This window comes from Schistocerca gregaria, chromosome 7, assembly GCF_023897955.1.
Source record: "Schistocerca gregaria isolate iqSchGreg1 chromosome 7, iqSchGreg1.2, whole genome shotgun sequence".
NCBI lineage: Eukaryota > Metazoa > Arthropoda > Insecta > Orthoptera > Acrididae > Schistocerca > Schistocerca gregaria.
The window spans coordinates 12,385,507-12,404,841 of record NC_064926.1 but is presented as its reverse complement, the minus strand read 5'-3'; positions in this window follow the sequence as shown (position 1 = coordinate 12,404,841).

Sequence of the window (19,335 nt, the reverse complement as noted above, 5' to 3'; positions counted from 1 at the left end):
CTACAGGAAACGATCAAATCGTAGACTGTTTGAGACATTACTCCCATGGAGGAAAGTGCGCATAGTTACTGTTGTATTCAATCCCGCGGCAAATTCTGTGTTTCATCAACACTTTGAAGGTCCACAGATTACATAATGCATCCACATGTGCATAGGAAGCTTCTACTGGTCCTACAGGAAACGATCAAAGCGTAGACTGTTTGAGACATTACTCCCATGGAGGAAAGTGCGCATAGTTACTGTTGTATTCTATCCCGCGGCAAATTCTGTGTTTCATCAACACTTTGAAGGTCCAAAGATTACAGATCGCCTCCAGATGTGCATCGGAAACGACAACTGGTGTTGCAAGGAAAACTCAAAACGTAAACTGTTTGAACCATTACACCCATGGAGGAAAGTGCGCATGTTGACTGTTGTATTCAATCAAGATGCAATATCTGTGTTTCATCAACACTCTGATAGTCCACACTTTACACAATGCCCCCAGATGTGCATCGGAAACTACTACTGGTCTTCCAGGGAACGATCGAAGCGTAAACAGTTTGAGACATTACTCCCATGGAATAATGTGCGCATGTTGACCGTTGTATTCAATCCCGATGCAATTTATGTGTTTCATCAACACTCTGATAGTCCACACATTACAGAATGCCCCCAGTTGTGCATCGGAAACTACTACTGGTCTTCCAGGGATCGATCAAAGCGTAGACTGTTTGAGACATTACTCCCATGGAGGAAAGAGCGCATGGGGATTTTTGTATTGAATCCCGATGCAATTTCTGTGTTTCTACGAGACTCTGATGGTCCACAGATTACAGAATGCGTCCCGATGTGCATCTGAAACTTCTACTGGTCTTCCAGGGAACGATCAAAGTGTAGACTGTTTGAGACATTACTCCCATTGAGGAAAATTGCGCATGGTGACTGTTGTATTCAATCAAAATGCTATTTCTGTGTTTCAACAACGCTCTGATAGTCCACAAATTACAGAATGCCCCCAGATGTTCATCGGAAACTACTACTAATCTTCCAGGGAACGATCAAAGCGTAGACTGTTTGAGAAATTACTCCCATGGAGTAAAATTGCGCTTGGTGACTGTTGCATTTAATCCCGATGCAATTTCTGTGTTTCAACAACGCTCTGATAGTCCACACATTACAGAAATCCCCCAGAATTTCATCGGAAACTACTACTAGTCTTCCAGGGAACGATCAAATCGTCAACTGTTTGAGACATTACTCCCATGGAGGAAAGTGCGCATGGCAACTATTGTATTCAATCCCGATGCAATTTCTGTGTTTCATCAACACTCTGATAGTCCACAGATTACAGAATGCCTCCAGATGTGCATCGGAAACTACTACTGGTCTTCCAGGGAACAATCAAATCGTAGACTGTTTGAGACATTACTCCTATGGAGGAAAGTGCGCATTGTGACTGTTGTATTCAATCCCGATGCAATTTCTGTGTTTCTACAACACTCTGATAGTCCACAGATAACAGAATGAATCCAGATGTGCATCGGAAACTACTACTGGTCTTCCAGGGAACAATCAAAGAGTAGACTGCTTGAGACATTACTCCCATGGAGGAAAATTGCGCATGGTGACTGTTGTATTCAATCCCGATGCAATTTCTGTGTTTCATCAACACTTTGAAGGTCCACAGATTACATAATGCCTCCAGATGAGCATCGGAAACTACTACTGGTCCTCTAGGAAATGATCAAAGCGTAGACTGTTTGTGACATTACTCCCATGGAGGAAAGTGCGCATGGTGAGTGTTTTATTCTATCCCGATTCAATTTCTGTGTTTCATCAACACTCTGATAGTCCACAGATTACGGAATGACACCAGATGTGCTTCAGAAACTACTACTGGTCTTGCAGGGAATGATCAAAACGTAGACTGTTTGAACCATTACACCCATGGAGGAAAGTGCGCGTGTTGACTGTTGTATTCAATCCCAATGCAATTTCTGTGTTTCACCAACACTCTGATAGTCTACAGATTACAGAATCCCCCAGATGTGCATCGGAAACTACTACTGGTCTTCCAGGTAACGATCAAAGCGTAAACTGTTTGAGACATTTCTCCCATGGAGGAAAGTGCGCATGGGGCCAGTTGTATTCAATCCCGATGCAATTTCTGTGTTTCATCAACACTCTGATAGTCCACACATTACAGAATGCCTCCAGATGTGCATCGGAAACTACTACTGGTGTTGCAAGGAACATTCAAAACGTAGACTGTTTGAACCATTAAACCCATGGAGGAAAGTGCGCATGTTGACTGTTGTATTCAATCATGACGCAATTTCTGTGTTTCATCAACACTCTGATAGTCCACAGATTACCGAATGCCCCCAGATGTGCATCGGAAACTACTACTGGTCTTCCAGGGAACGATCAAAGCGTAAACTGTTTGAGACATTTATCCCATGGAGAAAAGTGCGCATGGTGACTGTTGTATTCAATCCCGATGCACTTTCTGTGTTCCATCAACACTCTGATAGTCCACACATTACAGAATGCCTCCAGATGTGCATCGGAAACTACTACTGGTGTTGCAAGGAACATTCAAAACGTAGACTGTTTGAACCATTAAACCCATGGAGGAAAGTGCGCATGTTGACTGTTGTATTCAATCATGACGCAATTTCTGTGTTGCATCAACACTCTGATAGTCCACAGATTACAGAATGCCCCCAGATGTGCATCGGAAACTACTACTGGTCTTCCAGGGAACGATCGAAGCGTAAACTGTTTGAGATATTTCTCCCATGGAGGAAAGTGCGCATGGTGACTGTTGCATTCAATCCCGATGCAATTTATGTGTTTCATCAACACTGTGATAGTCCACACATTACAGAATGCCCCCAGATGTGCATCGGAAACTACTACTGGTCTTCCATGGAACGATCAAAGCGTAGACTGTTTGATACATTACTCCCATGGAGGAAAGTGAGCATGGTGATTGTTGTATACAATCCTGCGGCAAATTCTGTGTTTCATCAGCACTTTGAAGGGCCATAGATTACAGAATGCCTCCAGATGTACATCGGAAACTACTACTGGTCGTCAAGGGAACGATCAAAGCGAACACTGTTTGAGACATTAGTCCCATGGAGGAAAGTGCGCATGGTGACTGTTCTATTCAATCCCGATGCAATTTCTGTGTTTCAACAACACTCTGATAGTCCACAGATTACAGAATGACACCAGATGTGCATCGGAAACTACTACTGGTCTTCCAGCGAACGATCAAAGCATAGTCTATTTGAGACATTTCTTCCATGGAGGAAAGTGCACATGGTGTCTTTTGTATTCAATCCAGATGCAATTTCTGTGTTTCATCAACTCTCTGATATTCCACACATTACAGAATGCCCCAAGACGTGCATCGGAAACTGCTACTGGTCTTCCAGGGAACGATCAAAGCGTAGACTGTTTGAGACATTACTCCCATGGAGGAAAGTGCGCATGGTGACTGTTGTATTCAATCCCGATGGCATATCTGTGTTTCATCAACACTTTGGGGGTCCACAGATTACAGAATGCCTCCAGATGTGCTTTGGAAACTACTACTGGTCTTCCAGGGAACGATCAAAGACTAGACTGTTTGAGACATTTCTCCCATGGAGGAAAGTTCGCATGTTGACTGTTGTATTTAATCCGGATGCAATTTATGTGTTTCATCAACACTCTGATAGTCCACACATTACAGAATGCCCCCAGTTGTGCATCGGAAACTACTACTGGTCTTCCAGGGATCGATCAAAGCGTAGACTGTTTGAGACATTACTCCCATGGAGGAAAGAGCTCATGGTGATTGTTGTATTCAATCCCGATGCAATTTCTGTGTTTCTACGAGACTCTGATGGTCCACAGATTACAGAATGCCTCCCGATGTGCATCGGAAACTACTACTGGTCTTCCAGGGAACGATCAAAGAGTAGACTGTTTGAGACATTACTCCCATTGAGGAAAATTGCGCATGGTGACTGTTGTATTCAATCAAAATGCTATTTCTGTGTTTCAACAACGCTCTGATAGTCCACACATTACAGAATGCCCCCAGATGTTCATCGGAAACTACTACTAATCTTCCAGGGAAAGATCAAAGCGTAGACTGTTTGAGAAATTACTCCCATGGAGTAAAATTGCGCCAGGTGACTGTTGCATTTAATCCCGATGCAATTTCTGTGTTTCAACAACGCTCTGATAGTCCACACATTGCAGAAATCCCCCAGAAATTCATCGGAAACTACTACTAGTCTTCCAGGGAACGATCAAATCGTAAACTGTTTGAGACATTACTCCCATGGAGGAAAGTGCGCATGGCAACTGTTGTATTCAATCCCGATGCAATTTCTGTGTTTCATCAACACTCTGATAGTCCACAGATTACAGAATGCCTCCAGATGTGCATCGGAAACTACTACTGGTCTTCCAGGGAACAATCAAATCGTAGACTGTTTGAGACATTACTCCCATTGAGGAAAATTGCGCATGGTGACTGTTGTATTCAATCAAGATGCAATTTCTATGTTTCAACAATGCTCTGATAGTCCACACATTACAGAATGCCCCCAGATGTTCATCGGAAACTACTACTGGTCTTCCAGGGAACGATCAATGCGTAGACTGTTTGAGAAATTACTCCCATGGAGTAAAATTGCGCATGGTGACTGTTGAATTAATTCCCGATGCAATTTATGTGTTTCAACAACGCTCTGACAGTCCACACATTACAGGAAGTCCCAAGAAGTTCATCGGAAACTACTACTAGTCTTCCGGGGAACGATCAAAGCGTAAACTGTATGAGAAATTACTCCCATGGAGTAAAATTGCGCATGGTGACTGTTGTATTTAATCCCGATGCATTTTCTGTGTTTCAACAACGCTCTGATAGTCCACACATTACAGAATGCCCCCAGAAGTTCATCGGAAAGTACTACTAGTCTTCCAGGAAACGATCAAAGCGTAGACTGTTTGAGACATTACTCCCATGGAGGAAAGTGCGCATGGTGACTGTTGTATTCAATCCCGATGCAATTTCTGTGTTTCTACAACACTCTGATAGTCCACAGAGAACAGAATGCATCCAGATGTGCATCGGAAACTACTACTGGTCTTCCAGGGAACGATCAAATAGTAGACTGTTTGAGACATTACTCCCATGGAGGAAAGTGGGCATGGTGACTGTTGTATTTAATCCCGATGCAATTTCTGTGTTTCAACAACACTCTGATAGTCCACACATTACAGAATGTCTCCAGATGTGCATCGGAAACTACTACTGGTGTTGCAAGGAACATTCAAAACGTAGACTGTTTGAACCATTAAACCCATGGAGGAAAGTGCGCATGTTGACTGTTGTATTCAATCATGACGCAATTTCTGTGTTTCATCAACACTCTGATAGTCCACAGATTACAGAATGCCCCCAGATGTGCATCGGAAACTACTACTGGTCTTCCAGGGAACGATCAAAGCGTAAACTGTTTGAGACATTTATCCCATGGAGAAAAGTGCGCATGGTGACTGTTGTATTCAATCCCGATGCACTTTCTGTGTTCCATCAACACTGTGATAGTCCACACATTACAGAATGCCTCCAGATGTGCATCGGAAACTACTACTGGTGTTGCAAGGAACATTTAAAACGTAGACTGTTTGAACCATTAAACCCATGGAGGAAAGTGCGCATGTTGACTGTTGTATTCAATCATGACGCAATTTCTGTGTTGCATCAACACTCTGATAGTCCACAGATTACAGAATGCCCCCAGATGTGCATCGGAAACTACTACTGGTCTTCCAGGGAACGATCGAAGCGTAAACTGTTTGAGATATTTCTCCCATGGGGGAAAGTGCGCATGGTGACTGTTGCATTCAATCCCGATGCAATTTATGTGTTTCATCAACACTCTGATAGTCCACACATTACAGAATGCCCCCAGATGTGCATCGGAAACTACTACTGGTCTTCCATGGAACGATCAAAGCGTAGACTGTTTGAGACATTACTCCCATGGAGGAAAGTGAGCATGGTGATTGTTGTATACAATCCTGCGGCAAATTCTGTGTTTCATCAGCACTTTGAAGGGCCATAGATTACAGAATGCCTCCAGATGTACATCGGAAACTACTACTGGTCGTCAAGGGAACGATCAAAGCGAACACTGTTTGAGACATTAGTCCCATGGAGGAAAGTGCGCATGGTGACTGTTCTATTCAATCCCGATGCAATTTCTGTGTTTCAACAACACTCTGATAGTCCACAGATTACAGAATGACACCAGATGTGCATCGGAAACTACTACTGGTCTTGCAGCGAACGATCAAAGCATAGTCTATTTGAGACATTTCTTCCATGGAGGGAAGTGCACATGGTGTCTTTTGTATTCAATCCAGATGCAATTTCTGTGTTTCATCAACTCTCTGATATTCCACACATTACAGAATGCCCCAAGACGTGCATCGGAAACTGCTACTGGTCTTCCAGGGAACGATCAAAGCGTAGACTGTTTGAGACATTACTCCCATGGAGGAAAGTGCGCATGGTGACTGTTGTATTCAATCCCGATGGCATATCTGTGTTTCATCAACACTTTGGGGGTCCACAGATTACAGAATGCCTCCAGATGTGCTTTGGAAACTACTACTGGTCTTCCAGGGAACGATCAAAGAGTAGACTGTTTGAGACATTTCTCCCATGGAGGAAAGTTCGCATGTTGACTGTTGTATTCAATCCGGATGCAATTTATGTGTTTCATCAACACTCTGATAGTCCACACATTACAGAATGCCCCCAGTTGTGCATCGGAAACTACTACTGGTCTTCCAGGGATCGATCAAAGCGTAGACTGTTTGAGACATTACTCCCATGGAGGAAAGAGCTCATGGTGATTGTTGTATTCAATCCCGATGCAATTTCTGTGTGTCTACGAGACTCTGATGGTCCACAGATTACAGAATGCCTCCCGATGTGCATCGGAAACTACTACTGGTCTTCCAGGGAACGATCAAAGAGTAGACTGTTTGAGACATTACTCCCATTGAGGAAAATTGCGCATGGTGACTGTTGTATTCAATCAAAATGCTATTTCTGTGTTTCAACAACGCTCTGATAGTCCACACATTACAGAATGCCCCCAGATGTTCATCGGAAACTACTACTAATCTTCCAGGGAAAGATCAAAGCGTAGACTGTTTGAGAAATTACTCCCATGGAGTAAAATTGCGCCAGGTGACTGTTGCATTTAATCCCGATGCAATTTCTGCGTTTCAACAACGCTCTGATAGTCCACACATTGCAGAAATCCCCCAGAAATTCATCGGAAACTACTACTAGTCTTCCAGGGAACGATCAAATCGTAAACTGTTTGAGACATTACTCCCATGGAGGAAAGTGCGCATGGCAACTGTTGTATTCAATCCCGATGCAATTTCTGTGTTTCATCAACACTCTGATAGTCCACAGATTACAGAATGCCTCCAGATGTGCATCGGAAACTACTACTGGTCTTCCAGGGAACAATCAAATCGTAGACTGTTTGAGACATTACTCCCATTGAGGAAAATTGCGCATGGTGACTGTTGTATTCAATCAAGATGCAATTTCTATGTTTCAACAATGCTCTGATAGTCCACACATTACAGAATGCCCCCAGATGTTCATCGGAAACTACTACTGGTCTTCCAGGGAACGATCAATGCGTAGACTGTTTGAGAAATTACTCCCATGGAGTAAAATTGCGCATGGTGACTGTTGAATTAATTCCCGATGCAATTTATGTGTTTCAACAACGCTCTGACAGTCCACACATTACAGGATGTCCCAAGAAGTTCATCGGAAACTACTACTAGTCTTCCGGGGAACGATCAAAGCGTAAACTGTATGAGAAATTACTCCCATGGAGTAAAATTGCGCATGGTGACTGTTGTATTTAATCCCGATGCATTTTCTGTGTTTCAACAACGCTCTGATAGTCCACACATTACAGAATGCCCCCAGAAGTTCATCGGAAAGTACTACTAGTCTTCCAAGAAACGATCAAAGCGTAGACTGTTTGAGACATTACTCCCATGGAGGAAAGTGCGCATGGTGACTGTTGTATTCAATCCCGATGCAATTTCTGTGTTTCTACAACACTCTGATAGTCTACAGAGAACAGAATGCATCCAGATGTGCATCGGAAACTACTACTGGTCTTCCAGGGAACGATCAAATAGTAGACTGTTTGAGACATTACTCCCATGGAGGAAAGTGGGCATGGTGACTGTTGTATTTAATCCCGATGCAATTTCTGTGTTTCATCAACACTTTGAAGGTCCACAGATTACAGAAAGCCCCCAAGATGTGCATCGGAAACAACTACTGGTCTTCCAGGAAACGATCAATGCGTAGACTGTTTGAGACATTACTCCCATGGAGGAAAGTGCGCATGGTGATTGTTGTATTCAATCCCGATGCAATTTCTGTGTTTCAACAACACTCTGATAGTCCACAGATTACAGGATGCCTCCAGATGTGCATCGGAAACTACTACTGGTCTTCCAGGGAACGTTGAAAGCGTAGACTGTTTGAGACATTACTCCCATGGAGGAAAGTGCGCATGGTGACTGTTGTATTCAATCCCGATGCAATTTCTGTGCTTCAGCAACGCTCTGATAGTCCACACGTTACAGAATGCCCCCAGATGTTCATTGGAAACTACTACTTGTCTTCTAGGGAACGATCAAAGCGTAAACTTTTTGAGACATTACCCCCATGGAGGAAATTGTGCATGGTGACTGTTGTATTCAATCTCGATGCTTTTTTTTTGTTTCATCAATACTCTGATAGTCCACAGATAACAGAATGCCTCCAGATGTGCATCGGAAACTACTACTGGTCTTCCAGGGAACGATTAAGCGTAAACTGTTTGAGACATTACTCCCATGGAGGAAAGTGCGCATGGACACTGTTGTATTCAATCCAGATGCAATTTCTGTGTTTCATGAACAATCTGATAGTCCCCACATTACAGAATGCCCCCAGATGTGCATCGGAAACTTCTACTGGTCTTTCAGGGAACGATCAAAGCGTAGACTGTTTGAGACATTACTCCCATGGAGGAAAGTGCGCATGGTGACTGTTGTATTCAATCCCGATGCAATTTCTATGTTTCTACAACACTCTGATAGTCCACAGATAACAGAATGCATCCAGATGTGCATCAGAAACTACTACTGGTCTTCCAGGGAACGATCAAAGAGTAGACTGTTTGAGACATTACTCCCATGGAGGAAAATTGCGCATGGTGACTGTTGTATTCAATCCCGATGCAATTTCTGTGTTTCAACAACGCTCTGATAGTCCACACATTACAGAATGCCCACAGATGTTCATCGGAAAATACTACTGGTATTCCACGGAACGATCAAAGCGTAACCTGTTTTAGACATTACTCCCATTTAGGAAAGTGCGCCTGGTGACTGTTGTATTCAATCCCGAAGCGTTTTTTTTGTTTCATCAACACTCTGATAGTCCACAGATAACAGAATGCCCCCCGATGTCCATCGGAAACTACTACTGGTCTTCCAGTTATCGATCAAAGCGTAAACTATTTGAGACATTACTCCCATGGAGGAAAGTGCGCATGGTGACTGTTGTATTCAATCCCGATGCGTTTTTTTGTTTCATCAACACTCTGATAGTCCACAGATTACAGAATGCCTCCAGATGTGCATCGGAAACTACTACTAGTCTTCAGGGGAACGATCAAACCGTAGACAGTTTGAGACATCACTCCCATGGAGGAAAGTGCGCATGGTGACTGTTGTATTCAATCCCGATGCAATTTCTGTGTTTCTACAATATTCTGATAGTCCACAAATAACAGAATGCAACCAGAGGTGCATCGGAAACTACTACTTTCCTTCCAGGGAACGATCAAAGAGTAGACTGTTTGAGACATTACTCCCATGGAGGAAAGTGCGCATGGTGACTGTTGTATTCAATCCCGATTCAATTTCCGTGTTTCATCAACACTTGGAAAGTCCACATATTTCAGAATGCCTCCAGATGTGCATCGGAAACTACTACTGGTCTTGCAGGGAACGATCAAAATGAAGACTGTTTGAACCATTACACCCATGTAGGAAAGTTCGCATGTTGACTGTTGTATTCAATCCCGATGCAATTTATGTGTTTCATCAACACTCTGATAGTCCACAGATTACAGAATGCCCACAGATGTGCATCGGAAACTACTACTGGTCTTCCAGGGAATGATCAAAGCGTAAACAGTTTGAGACATTACTCCCATGGAGGAAAGTGCGCATGGTGACTGATGTATTCAATCCCGATGCAATTTCTGTGTTTCATCAACACTCTGATAGTCCACACATTACTGAATGCCCCCAGATGTGCATCGGAAACTACTACTGGTCTTCCAGGGAACGATCAAAGCGTAGACTGTTTGAGACATTACTCCCATGGAGGAAAGTGCAGATGGTGACTGTTGTATTCAATCCCGATGCAATTTCTGTGTGTCATCAACACTTTGAAGGTCCACAGATTACAGAATGCCTCAAGATGTGCATCGGAAACTACTATTGGTCTTCCGGGAAACGATCAAAGCGAAGACTGTTGGAGACATTACTCCCATGGCGGAAAGTGCGCATGGTGACTGTTGTATTCAGTCCCGATGCGATTTCTGTGTTTCAACAACACACTGATAGTCCACAGATTACAGAATGCCTCCAGATGTGCGTCGGAAACTACTACTGGTCTTCCAGGGAACGTTCAAAGCGTAGACTGTTTGAGACATTACTCCCATGGAGGAAAGTACAAATCGTGTCTGTTGTATTTAATCCCGATGCAATTTCTGCGTTTCATCAACACTCTGATAGTCCACAGATTACAGAATGCCTCTAGATGTGCAACGGAAACTACTACGGGTCTTCCAGGGAACGATCAAAGCATAGACTGTTTGAGACATTACTCCCATGGAGGAAAGTGCACATGGTGACTGTTGTATTCAATCCCGATGAAATTTCTGTGTTTCATCAACAATCTGATAGTCCACAGATTACGGAAAGACTCCAGATGAGAATCGGAAACTACAACTGGTCTTCCAGGGAAGGATCAAAGTGTAAACTGTTTGAGACATTACTCCCATGGAGGAAAGTGCCCATGGTGACTGTTGTATTCATTCCCGATGCAATTTCTGTTTTTCATCAACACTTTGAAGGTCCACAGATTACATAATGCCTCCAGATGAGCATCGGAAACTACTACTGGTCCTTCAGGAAATGATCAAAGCGTAGACTGTTTGTGACATTATTCCCATGGAGGAAAGTGCGCATGGTGACTGTTTTATTCTATCCCGATTCAATTTCTGTGTTTCATCAACACTCTGATAGTCCACAGATTACGGAATGACACCAGATGTGCTTCAGAAACTACTACTGGTCTTGCAGGGAATGATCAAAACGTAGACTGTTTGAACCATTACACCCATGGAGGAAAGTGCGCATGTTGACTGTTGTATTCAAACCCAATGCAATTTCTATGTTTCACCTACACTCTGATAGTCTACAGATTACAGAATCCCCCAGATGTGCATCGGAAGCTACTACTGGTCTTCCAGGGAACGATCAAAGCGTAAACTGTTTGAGACATTTCTCCCATGGAGGAAAGTGCGCATGGGACATTTTGTATTCAATCCCGATGCAATTTCTGTGTTTCATCAACACTCCGATAGTCCACAGATTACAAAATGCCCCCAGATGTGCATCGGAAACTACTACTGGTCTTCCAGGGAACGATCAAAGCGTAAACTGTTTGAGACATTTATCCCATGGAGGAAAGTGCGCATGGTGAATGTTGTATTCAATCCCGATGCACTTTCTGTGTTTCATCAACACTCTGATAGTCCACACATTACAGAATGCCTCCAGATGTGCATCGGAAACTACTACTGGTGTTGCAAGGAACATTCAAAACGTGGACAGTTTGAACCATTAAACCCACGGAGGAAAGTGCGCATGTTGACTGTTGTATTCAATCATGACGCAATTTCTGTGTTTCATCAACACTCTGATAGACCACAGATTACAGAATGCCCCCAGATGTGCATCGGAAACTACTACTGGTCTTCCAGGAACGATCGAAGCGTAAACTGTTTGAGATATTTCTCCCATGGAAGAAAGTGCGCATGGTGACTGTTGCATTCAATCCCGATGCAATTTATGTGTTTCATCAACACTCTGATAGGCCACACATTACAGAATGCCCCCAGATGTGCATCGGAAACTACTACTGGTCTTCCAGGGAACGATCAAAGCGTAGACTGTTTGAGACATTAGTCCCATGGAGGAAAGCGCGCATGGTGATTGTTGTATACAATCCCGCGGCAAATTCTGTGTTTCATCAACACATTGAAGCGCCATAGATTACAGAATGCCTCCAGATGTACATCGGAAACTACTACTGGTCGTCCAGGGAACGATCAAAGCGTACACTGTTTGAGACATTAGCCCCATGGAGGAAAGTGCGCATGGTGACTGTTCTATTCAATCCCGATGCAATTTCTGTGTTTCAACAACACTCTGATAGTCCACAGATTACAGAATGCCTCCAGATGTGCATCGGAAACTACTACTGGTCTTATAGGGAACGATCAGACCGTAGACTGTTTGAGACATTACTCCCATGGAGGAAAGTGCGCATGGTGTCAGTTGTATTCAATCCCGATGCAATTTTTGTGTTTCATCATCACTCTGATAGTCCACACATTACAGAATGCCCCCAGATGTGCATCGGAAAGCACTACTGGTCTTCCAGGGACCGATCAAAGCGTAAAATGTTTGAGACATTACTCCCATCGAGGAATATGCGCATGGTGACTGTTGTATTCAATCCCGATGCAATCTATGTGTTTCATCAACACTTTGAAGGGCCACAGATTACAGAATGCATCCACATGTGCATAGGAAGCTTCTACTGGTCCTACAGGAAACGATCAAAGCGTAGACTGTTTGAGACATTACTCCCATGGAGGAAAGTGCGCATAGTTACTGTTGTATTCAATCCCGCGGCAAATTCTGTGTTTCATCAACACTTTGAAGGTCCACAGATTACAGATTGCCTCCAGATGTGCATCGGAAACGACAACTGGTGTTGCAAGGAACATTCAAAACGTAAACTGTTTGAACCATTACACCCATGGAGGAAAGTGCGCATGTTGACTGTTGTATTCAATCAAGATGCAATATCTGTGTTTCATCAACACTCTGATAGTCCACACATTACACAATGCCCCCAGATGTGCATCGGAAACTACTACTGTTCTTCCAGGGAACGATCAAAGAGTAGACTGTTTGAGACATTACTCCCATTGAGGAAAATTGCGCATGGTGACTGTTGTATTCAATCAAAATGCTATTTCTGTGTTTCAACAACGCTCTGATAGTCCACAAATTACAGAATGCCCCCAGATGTTCATCGGAAACTACTACTAATCTTCCAGGGAACGATCAAAGCGTAGACTGTTTGAGAAATTACTCCCATGGAGTAAAATTGCGCTTGGTGACTGTTGCATTTAATCCCGATGCAATTTCTGTGTTTCAACAACGCTCTGATAGTCCACACATTACAGAAATCCTCCAGAATTTCATCGGAAACTACTACTAGTCTTCCAGGGAACGATCAAATCGTCAACTGTTTGAGACATTACTCCCATGGAGGAAAGTGCGCATGGCAACTGTTGTATTCAATCCCGATGCAATTTCTGTGTTTCATCAACACTCTGATAGTCCACAGATTACAGAATGCCTCCAGATGTGCATCGGAAACTACTACTGGTCTTCCAGGGAACAATCAAATCGTAGACTGTTTGAGACATTACTCCTATGGAGGAAAGTGCGCATTGTGACTGTTGTATTCAATCCCGATGCAATTTCTGTGTTTCTACAACACTCTGATAGTCCACAGATAACAGAATGAATCCAGATGTGCATCGGAAACTACTCCTGGTCTTCCAGGGAACAATCAAAGAGTAGACTGCTTGAGACATTACTCCCATGGAGGAAAATTGCGCATGGTGACTGTTGTATTCAATCCCGATGCAATTTCTGTGTTTCATCAACACTTTGAAGGTCCACAGATTACATAATGCCTCCAGATGAGCATCGGAAACTGCTACTGGTCCTCTAGGAAATGATCAAAGCGTAGACTGTTTGTGACATTACTCCCATGGAGGAAAGTGCGCATGGTGAGTGTTTTATTCTATCCCGATTCAATTTCTGTGTTTCATCAACACTCTGATAGTCCACAGATTACGGAATGACACCAGATGTGCTTCAGAAACTACTACTGGTCTTGCAGGGAATGATCAAAACGTAGACTGTTTGAACCATTACACCCATGGAGGAAAGTGCGCGTGTTGACTGTTGTATTCAATCCCAATGCAATTTCTGTGTTTCACCAACACTCTGATAGTCTACAGATTACAGAATCCCCCAGATGTGCATCGGAAACTACTACTGGTCTTCCAGGGAACGATCAAAGCGTAAACTGTTTGAGACATTTCTCCCATGGAGGAAAGTGCGCATGGTGACTGTTGTATTCAATCCTGATGCACTTTCTGTGTTCCATCAACACTCTGATAGTCCACACATTACAGAATGCCTCCAGATGTGCATCGGAAACTACTACTGGTGTTGCAAGGAACATTCAAAACGTAGACTGTTTGATCCAATTAAACCCATGGAGGAAAGTGCGCATGTTGACTGTTGTATTCAATCATGACGCAATTTCTGTGTTGCATCAACACTCTGATAGTCCACAGATTACAGAATGCCCCCAGATGTGCATCGGAAACTACTACTGGTCTTCCAGGGAACGATCGAAGCGTAAACTGTTTGAGATATTTCTCCCATGGAGGAAAGTGCGCATGGTGACTGTTGCATTCAATCCCGATGCAATTTATGTGTTTCAACAACACTCTGATAGTCCACACATTACAGAATGCCCCCAGATGTGCATCGGAAACTACTACTGGTCTTCCATGGAACGATCAAAGCGTAGACTGTTTGATACATTACTCCCATGGAGGAAAGTGAGCATTGTGATTGTTGTATACAATCCTGCGGCAAATTCTGTGTTTCATCAGCACTTTGAAGGGCCATAGATTACAGAATGCCTCCAGATGTACATCGGAAACTACTACTGGTCGTCAAGGGAACGATCAAAGCGAACACTGTTTGAGACATTAGTCCCATGGAGGAAAGTGCGCATGGTGACTGTTCTATTCAATCCCGATGCAATTTCTGTGTTTCAACAACACTCTGATAGTCCACAGATTACAGAATGACACCAGATGTGCATCGGAAACTACTACTGGTCTTCCAGCGAACGATCAAAGCATAGTCTATTTGAGACATTTCTTCCATGGAGGAAAGTGCACATGGTGTCTTTTGTATTCAATCCAGATGCAATTTCTGTGTTTCATCAACTCTCTGATATTCCACACATTACAGAATGCCCCAAGACGTGCATCGGAAACTGCTACTGGTCTTCCAGGGAACGATCAAAGCGTAGACTGTTTGAGACATTACTCCCATGGAGGAAAGTGCGCATGGTGACTGTTGTATTCAATCCCGATGGCATATCTGTGTTTCATCAACACTTTGGGGTCCACAGATTACAGAATGCCTCCAGATGTGCTTTGGAAACTACTACTGGTCTTCCAGGGAACGATCAAAGACTAGACTGTTTGAGACATTTCTCCCATGGAGGAAAGTTCGCATGTTGACTGTTGTATTCAATCCGGATGCAATTTATGTGTTTCATCAACACTCTGATAGTCCACACATTACAGAATGCCCCCAGTTGTGCATCGGAAACTACTACTGGTCTTCCAGGGATCGATCAAAGCGTAGACTGTTTGAGACATTACTCCCATGGAGGAAAGAGCTCATGGTGATTGTTGTATTCAATCCCGATGCAATTTCTGTGTTTCTACGAGACTCTGATGGTCCACAGATTACAGAATGCCTCCCGATGTGCATCGGAAACTACTACTGGTCTTCCAGGGAACGATCAAAGAGTAGACTGTTTGAGACATTACTCCCATTGAGGAAAATTGCGCATGGTGACTGTTGTATTCAATCAAAATGCTATTTCTGTGTTTCAACAACGCTCTGATAGTCCACACATTACAGAATGCCCCCAGATGTTCATCGGAAACTACTACTAATCTTCCAGGGAAAGATCAAAGCGTAGACTGTTTGAGAAATTACTCCCATGGAGTAAAATTGCGCCAGGTGACTGTTGCATTTAATCCCGATGCAATTTCTGTGTTTCAACAACGCTCTGATAGTCCACACATTGCAGAAATCCCCCAGAAATTCATCGGAAACTACTACTAGTCTTCCAGGGAACGATCAAATCGTAAACTGTTTGAGACATTACTCCCATGGAGGAAAGTGCGCATGGCAACTGTTGTATTCAATCCCGATGCAATTTCTGTGTTTCATCAACACTCTGATAGTCCACAGATTACAGAATGCCTCCAGATGTGCATCGGAAACTACTACTGGTCTTCCAGGGAACAATCAAATCGTAGACTGTTTGAGACATTACTCCCATTGAGGAAAATTGCGCATGGTGACTGTTGTATTCAATCAAGATGCAATTTCTATGTTTCAACAATGCTCTGATAGTCCACACATTACAGAATGCCCCCAGATGTTCATCGGAAACTACTACTGGTCTTCCAGGGAACGATCAATGCGTAGACTGTTTGAGAAATTACTCCCATGGAGTAAAATTGCGCATGGTGACTGTTGAATTAATTCCCGATGCAATTTATGTGTTTCAACAACGCTCTGACAGTCCACACATTACAGGATGTCCCAAGAAGTTCATCGGAAACTACTACTAGTCTTCCGGGGAACGATCAAAGCGTAAACTGTATGAGAAATTACTCCCATGGAGTAAAATTGCGCATGGTGACTGTTGTATTTAATCCCGATGCATTTTCTGTGTTTCAACAACGCTCTGATAGTCCACACATTACAGAATGCCCCCAGAAGTTCATCGGAAAGTACTACTAGTCTTCCAGGAAACGATCAAAGCGTAGACTGTTTGAGACATTACTCCCATGGAGGAAAGTGCGCATGGTGACTGTTGTATTCAATCCCGATGCAATTTCTGTGTTTCTACAACACTCTGATAGTCCACAGAGAACAGAATGCATCCAGATGTGCATCGGAAACTACTACTGGTCTTCCAGGGAACGATCAAATAGTAGACTGTTTGAGACATTACTCCCATGGAGGAAAGTGGGCATGGTGACTGTTGTATTTAATCCCGATGCAATTTCTGTGTTTCAACAACACTCTGATAGTCCACACATTACAGAATGCCTCCAGATGTGCATCGGAAACTACTACTGGTGTTGCAAGGAACATTCAAAACGTAGACTGTTTGAACCATTAAACCCATGGAGGAAAGTGCGCATGTTGACTGTTGTATTCAATCATGACGCAATTTCTGTGTTTCATCAACACTCTGATAGTCCACATATTACAGAATGCCCCCAGATGTGCATCGGAAACTACTACTGGTCTTCCAGGGAACGATCAAAGCGTAAACTGTTTGAGACATTTATCCCATGGAGAAAAGTGCGCATGGTGACTGTTGTATTCACTCCCGATGCACTTTCTGTGTTCCATCAACACTCTGATAGTCCACACATTACAGAATGCCTCCAGATGTGCATCGGAAACTACTACTGGTGTTGCAAGGAACATTCAAAACGTAGACTGTTTGAACCATTAAACCCATGGAGGAAAGTGCGCATGTTGACTGTTGTATTCAATCATGACGCAATTTCTGTGTTGCATCAACACTCTGATAGTCCACAGATTACAGAATGCCCCCAGATGTGCATCGGAAACTACTACTGGTCTTCCAGGGAACGATCGAAGCGTAAACTGTTTGAGATATTTCTCCCATGGAGGAAAGTGCGCATGGTGACTGTTGCATTCAATCCCGATGCAATTTATGTGTTTCATCAACACTCTGATAGTCCACACATTACAGAATGCCCCCAGATGTGCATCAGAAACTACTACTGGTCTTCCATGGAACGATCAAAGCGTAGACTGTTTGAGACATTACTCCCATGGAGGAAAGTGAGCATGGTGATTGTTGTATACAATCCTGCGGCAAATTCTGTGTTTCATCAGCACTTTGAAGGGCCATAGATTACAGAATGCCTCCAGATGTACATCGGAAACTACTACTGGTCGTCAAGGGAACGATCAAAGCGAACACTGTTTGAGACATTAGTCCCATGGAGGAAAGTGCGCATGGTGACTGTTCTATTCAATCCCGATGCAATTTCTGTGTTTCAACAACACTCTGATAGTCCACAGATTACAGAATGACACCAGATGTGCATCGGAAACTACTACTGGTCTTGCAGCGAACGATCAAAGCATAGTCTATTTGAGACATTTCTTCATGGAGGAAAGTGCACATGGTGTCTTTTGTATTCAATCCAGATGCAATTTCTGTGCTTCATCAACTCTCTGATATTCCACACATTACAGAATGCCCCAAGACGTGCATCGGAAACTGCTACTGGTCTTCCAGGGAACGATCAAAGCGTAGACTGTTTGAGACATTACTCCCATGGAGGAAAGTGCGCATGGTGACTGTTGTATTCAATCCCGATGGCATATCTGTGTTTCATCAACACTTTGGGGGTCCACAGATTACAGAATGCCTCCAGATGTGCTTTGGAAACTACTACTGGTCTTCCAGGGAACGATCAAAGAGTAGACTGTTTGAGACATTTCTCCCATGGAGGAAAGTTCGCATGTTGACTGTTGTATTCAATCCGGATGCAATTTATGTGTTTCATCAACACTCTGATAGTCCACACATTACAGAATGCCCCCAGTTGTGCATCGGAAACTACTACTGGTCTTCCAGGGATCGATCAAAGCGTAGACTGTTTGAGACATTACTCCCATGGAGGAAAGAGCTCATGGTGATTGTTGTATTCAATCCCGATGCAATTTCTGTGTTTCTACGAGACTCTGATGGTCCACAGATTACAGAATGCCTCCCGATGTGCATCGGAAACTACTACTGGTCTTCCAGGGAACGATCAAAGAGTAGACTGTTTGAGACATTACTCCCATTGAGGAAAATTGCGCATGGTGACTGTTGTATTCAATCAAAATGCTATTTCTGTGTTTCAACAACGCTCTGATAGTCCACACATTACAGAATGCCCCCAGATGTTCATCGGAAACTACTAC